Source organism: Triticum aestivum, chromosome 1A (assembly GCF_018294505.1).
Source record: "Triticum aestivum cultivar Chinese Spring chromosome 1A, IWGSC CS RefSeq v2.1, whole genome shotgun sequence".
Lineage (NCBI taxonomy): Eukaryota > Viridiplantae > Streptophyta > Magnoliopsida > Poales > Poaceae > Triticum > Triticum aestivum.
The window spans coordinates 47,883,107-47,889,166 of NC_057794.1; the positions used below are offsets into that span (position 1 = coordinate 47,883,107).

At 47.8% G+C, this 6,060-nt stretch overlaps 2 long non-coding RNA genes across 4 annotated transcripts in view; one reads left to right on the forward strand and one right to left on the reverse strand.

Moving 5' to 3' along the window:
* The window catches only part of LOC123188954 (uncharacterized), a 16,167-nt gene extending 11,788 nt beyond the window's left edge, over window positions 1-4,379 (reverse strand). Inside the window, exons 1-6 of one of the 2 annotated variants that reach the window (XR_006495460.1) lie at window positions 4,136-4,379; window positions 3,263-3,385; window positions 3,065-3,136; window positions 2,919-2,992; window positions 2,378-2,827; window positions 2,010-2,123 (exon numbers count right to left, since the gene is read on the reverse strand). This is a non-coding gene — a long non-coding RNA (uncharacterized lncRNA). Of the gene's footprint in view, window positions 1-2,009; window positions 2,124-2,377; window positions 2,828-2,918; window positions 2,997-3,064; window positions 3,137-3,262; window positions 3,386-4,135 lie in introns of both variants that reach the window. The other variant, XR_006495463.1, reaches the window with a different exon arrangement.
* The window catches only part of LOC123188948 (uncharacterized), an 18,283-nt gene extending 13,888 nt beyond the window's left edge, over window positions 1-4,395 (forward strand). Inside the window, exons 4-5 of one of the 2 annotated variants that reach the window (XR_006495450.1) lie at window positions 3,818-3,968; window positions 4,116-4,395. This is a non-coding gene — a long non-coding RNA (uncharacterized lncRNA). Of the gene's footprint in view, window positions 1-3,817; window positions 3,969-4,085 lie in introns of both variants that reach the window. The other variant, XR_006495452.1, reaches the window with a different exon arrangement.
* Window positions 4,396-6,060: the final 1,665 nt, after the last annotated feature.

A 6,060-nucleotide genomic window follows, 5' to 3' on the forward strand; every position in this document is an offset into this window, starting at 1 on the left:
AATCGGAGCATGTAGAGGAGCCGCGACGACGCCTTCAAGAAGGAGGCGCCGCCCATAGGTGACGTCGTCGTCGGCTTGGCAGAGCCAAAGCAGGTTTTCACCCCGGGAAGTCCTCACAGCCCCCGAGGCGAGGCACAACAAACCAGGCCCGCCAGACCTACCCCTCCGGTTGTCACACCCTGACCACCACACCCCCCGCCTGGTCACGGCAGCTAGCTCACACCCGAGCCGTGAGGTCCGCCCATGAGCCCACGCCTCCCACCTCCAGGGCCGCCGCCCCAACACCCATGGTCCCGACACCATCCCCTACCGAAGCTTGCAGCCATGACAGGCAAAGAGACGGGCGGGAAGGCACCTCCTTCCCTGCCCTTGGACGGTCCCCAGGTCCGAGGCCCACCCCCGGGCCGGCGGCACTCGGCCGCCACCGCCCCGTCCTGCCAGGCCGTGCAAGGACGAGCTCCCCGGTGCGCCACCTAACAGGAGGCAAGGATGGTTCCGTGGCCCTCCCGGCGTCGGATCCATCCCTCAAGTGTGGCCATCATTGGGAAAGGTCCAGCCCTATGTCGCGACATGTGCAAGCTCAACAGGGGCTGGATTGGAGCCGCACTCAGACCTGCGCCGTGGCTGGACAAGATGAATCTCACCAGCGGCCGCTATCCACCACCAGTGACCACACAGCCGGACGGCGAGGTGTAGCGGCGACCCAAGCCGCTGCCTGCCGAGCTCCCGCGCGTGCCGAGCCACCCAGGAAACAACTGAGCCAGTGCAACCCGCGGGCGCAGCCGCTGCCAGATCTGGGCGCGCACAAACGCGGCCGTTGGCAACATCGCAGCCACCCCCCGCCGTAGAGCCACCCGCACGAGCACCTAGCCAGGCGTCGCCGCCCCACACTCAGATGCCACGCCGTCGTGCCCCCTGCTCGCACCGCGCCTTCGCCAGCCACGCCATCCTGCGCCACACACGGCCACACGGTGAAGGGAAGACCCCCCCCCCCACACCGCCGGATCCGACCGGGCTTCGCCCGGCCTTGCTCGCAGGCGGCGGCAGGGGAGGGGAGAAGGGGAGGAGGAGGGGGTCCCGGCGGCGGCGGCGCTAGGGTTTCTCCCGTGACGCGCGTCGTGGGAGGAGGACGGAGGGGATCATGTTCGGATTCATACTTCTCCTGTCTTTTATTTTCCAACTGCTCCATTAGGAGTAGAGATATGTCTAGATATATGATTATAATATTCTAACATTACTTTATTTTCTTCCTTTACCTCACATTGTAAAGCCGAGACAAACAATGTGACCTCACCTAATCTCTGATCCCCACGGCAATTGGGTATCTCTATCCTCCTCTCACCACAAAGCAAAACTCAAAAGACAATGAAAAAGGGAGGGAACAAAAAATTCTCACTCATTGAAGTCTCTTACCTAATTAGAGAAACTAAAGAAGGCCAAAAGGAAGTGTCCATTAAAAGGCTAGCAAGTACCATTATATCTAGCTCTCTTTCTGCAGGGCTTGCTGCAGAGGAGATGGGCTCCTAACAAACCTTCCCTCAAACAACAAAAAACAGATGACATAAGTAAACCTGTGGACTCTATTTCAACAAAGCAGATACATAGATTCTGGTAATCTACTGTGAGGAGTGAGCTTTTCCACTGCTTGGCTTACAAATATTATAGAACTTTTTATTCTTTCAAGCATCAGTTCTAGTAGAATGCACGTGTACATACAGAACAATTTCTAACAGTTATTCACCCACATGTTTACCAGAATGTAAAAAAAGATAAAAGAAACTCTTAGAGCTAAAATGATCTCATGTAATCTAGGTAGTAGGTTTGCTCAGACTCACTATTTAGTTATTTTCCTTACAAACTAATTTTCAGTACTTCCATTTTTATGGGTGACTGGAGTATCAGTGATACTCTTAAAAGGTGCGTACTTAAGTCAAGCATATGAAACATCATCTGCCCCCTAAACATTTAAAAGCAAGTAAAATTTAATTTAGGGTGTATGGCCTAATTACCTGAGATCCTCCATAATGATTCAGTGCATAATCAAGCCCATATCTTGTTTGATAAATCTTCTATAGTTTCTTATGCCTGTTAACTGTGCCTGCCTTGTAACTCTGAAGCTTCAACTACAACAACAATCAAAGCTTTGTCCTCAGATTGCTTTCAGTAACTACTGCAGAAATATCAGATGATGAGGCATGTGCATAACCACTAACTACACAATAATAAGCACACCAAAGAAAGCCACCTAGGAGTATGGCTGGATGAACACCTAATTTCACTGGAGCTGGTGCTCAGAACTTGATGAACGGAGACACCACAATGTAGGTCGCAACTTGAAAGAATTGTCTCATGAACACCTAATTTCACTGGAGCTTACCTTGAATGCATCTTTGTATGTCCTGTCATCTTACTCCAGGCAGTTAAAGCAAAAATTCCACAACTTTCACCCTGTCAATGAGAGGGCGGACTTCGAGAACCCTGTAGTTACACACAGATGAACATTTTCGTAGTCCCACGAAACGATAAGTAAAGAGAAGATAAGTGTCCAACAGAACTTCTATAAAGAAATGTTTCTGATAGAAAACTGAAAGGAACTCTTAGATGTAGACTCCCAGGTCGTGCGACACACACACACACACACACACACAACTTGTTGTGTTCCATTATTGCACCATCAACAATGTCCTTTATACTCTCACTAAGATTTTTGAACACCTAGTCAGCCACCAAGGTGAGCAACCTAAACCATATGGTGTAACCTGGGTCTTTTTTAACCTTTAGACATTGATACATACCTCAGCGATTGTGTATTGGAAGAGAGTGACCTCTTTACCATGTGAAAGAAAGCAAGTGAGCGATCAAGTTTAGGAAACAGAAGAACAAATCGTGCCATAACAAAATACCAAAAGTTGCTTCACCTTTCGGCATGGTGCCCACTGAACTCAGAGTTCCTAATAAGCCCCATGATGTCCATTCCATGAGACCATGACGCCTATCTTTAGTACAATTCGGTTAGTTTCACAAAGTCAAATATCAAGAGGTACAGAAAACATGAACCACATACCATGTCATGAGATCTTCCACTGATTATAGCAGTCAGGAGAAGTGGTGCTACATGCTTCACAGCAGCACACATCTGTGAACAAAAATCTTTAGAAAGTTGAATGGAAAATGCATTGATACTGCAACACATATATGGAACAAATTAAGGCGGAACTATTGTCCAGTGGCTGAAGTCGCCCCAGGCATGGGGCTTGAGTACCTTGGGGAAGTAGGGGCATACACACCTTGGGTTGCCAATGAGCATCCTACTACTGCCAGTGGAGCCCAGAAAGAAAATAGAAACCTAGGCTGTTGCAGCCTGACAGAGTGTAGAGAAAAGGAGCTGAGCAACATGAAAAATAAAATTTCAGAATGACTTCATGAACTCTCAAAAATAGAATAATATGGCAGAGAGCAAATCGAACAACAGCAAGAAAATTAAAACTGTACAATTAGTAAGGCAAACCATCCTAACTTTAAAAAAAATAGTGAGACTATCATTCTAAACAATAGTACATTTACTTAGCGCAACTATGATATATGATATTCTCACACTGGACCTACAATTTCCATGACGACAAATATAGAGTGGTTCTGTCAGTTAAAAAAAATAAAATACCAAAATTTGTATAAAGGAGCAAGAAGATAAGATGCCTGTGCGTTCCAGCATCCACACAAAACACGGAAGCATGGCCTTGCATAACTCATCAAACGCATGCTTCCTTACTTGAATACCTTGGAGTGATGACGACTGGTTACTTTTCTTTTTATATAGGTGGTATCTTTCCGATCAAGATTTTGGAGTACAGAGAAAGAAGACTACGGTGGTACTACTCCTAGCAGGACATACATTAGTACATGAAAAGAAGAACAGTTTAAGAACATAGCAGAAACTGAACGAGGCAATGCATCATGAACTGAACGAGGTCCGCACAGTCCTGCAGAAGGATACCCTTTCCCTCCCTCTTAATTTTAGCAAGGGATCCCATGGCCTCAACCCTCATCTCCGTCTCTCTATCCTGATCTGATTCTCTCCGTCTCAGATCTGATTCTCTCCGTCTTGATCCAAACAGAGAAAAGAGGGAAGATGAACCTGAGGGAGGAAGTCGATCGCATGGTGATATACAAGATCGCCGGCGTCTGCTAAACGGGATCCCGGCGCCGTCTCCTGCAGCGATCCTGAAGCAGATCGTACGATGGACGGGCGGCGGCTTTGATGTGCGAGGGCGACGACGAAGGTTAGGATCGGCCGCGGCACGGGGATGGATCGGCCGTGGCACAGGTATGGATCGGCTGCGACGGGGGCGAAGGGGTGGATCGGGTGTGCGAAGGGCTGGTTGGCGGCGGAGAACGATCTGCTGTGGGCACGAGGGATCGATCGTAGGTTTTTTTGCCACCGGTTTTTTTTACAGGAGGGTTGCGAGTTAACGGAGGTGGGAGGATGACGAAAATAAAACGGAGATGGAAGGATGACGAAAAAAAACTAACGAAATAAACCGCGCAGACTATTCACCAACTGCTTCATTAGGAGTAGAGATGATCCGTTAATCCCGAAGTGATAATAATCGGGATACTTACCGGTGATGACCATAGTTTGAGGAGTTCATGTATTCACTATGTGTTAATGCTTTGTTCCGGTACTCTATTAAAAGGAGGCCTTAATATCCCTTAGTTTCCGTGAGGATCCCGCTGCTACGGGAGGGTAGGACAAAAGATGTCATGCAAGTTCTTTTCCATAAGCACGTATGACTATATTCGAAATACATGCCTATATTATATCAATAAACTGGAGCTAGTTCTGTGTCACCCTAGGTTATGACTGTTATATGATGAACCGCATTCGACATAATTCTCTATCACCGATCCATTGCCTACGAGGTTTCCAAATATTGTTCTTTGGTTATTACTTTCCCGTTGCTATTGCTATCATCACTACAAAATACCAAAAATATTACTTTCACTACTGTTACTTTTTGTTACCGTTACCACCACTATCATATTATTTTGCTACTAAATACTTTGCTGCAGATATTAAGTTTTCAGGTGTGGTTGAATTGATAACTCAGCTGCTAATACTTGAGAGTATTCTTTGGCTTCCCTTGTGTCGAATCAATAAATTTGGGTTGAATACTTTACCCTTGAAAACTGTTGCGATTCTCTATACTTGTGGGTTATCACTTGACAACATGCTCGACTGCTCTTCTTCAACAGCTCAGTGATCAACTTCGTGCTTAGTTTGCCATTAAGGACTTAGGTGTAAGTTAACGCAGTAGAACACAAAAAATTTCCGACGTACGCACCAGCCCAGGACCACTATGGAGACCCAATATATGGTTTGATATTTTTCGTTACCGACTCGTAGCGCAGCGGAAGTAGAGTCGATGACGAATGGCGGTGCAGATCCCCGCGGCTAGGATTTACAACCTCCCAACCACGAGGATGTATACCTTCATCCGCCTCATGGACAGCCCTCCGGGAGGCGGTCGAACAGTCCCTCGAACGGTGTCACGGACAGCCCTTCGGGAGGACCCTCAAAACTCAGACGGTCACTCGGACAGCCCTTCGGGAGGACTCACAGAACTCGGACCGTCACTTGGACAGCCCTTCGGGAGGCACTCTCGAAACAGCCCATCTGGCAAAAGGATCGAAACTATGACCTCTCTATGGGGTTGCACAAATACGGTGTCATCTATCCGGCAGGGCTTCACCGTCCAGAACTAGTTCCTGCCGGAACCCAGACAGCCTTTCGGCTCTACGAAACTATTTCGCTGGGAGGGAGAGAGAGAGAGAGCTAGATCATGCATGGCATTTGTATGAGAGCAAGAGTGTGACTTTAGGCAGCCCGCTCCACCCCTATTTATAGGCCAAGCCCAAGGGTGGCTTCTCCAATAAGCCAAAGGGGATAATACCAAAAGGCCCTCAAGGTGGCTTCTCCAAGAAGCCAAGCAAAAAGCACTTTCACTATTCACGACGACATTTTTCAGTGTCCATTCGAACTGAAAATATTTATGTGGGCTC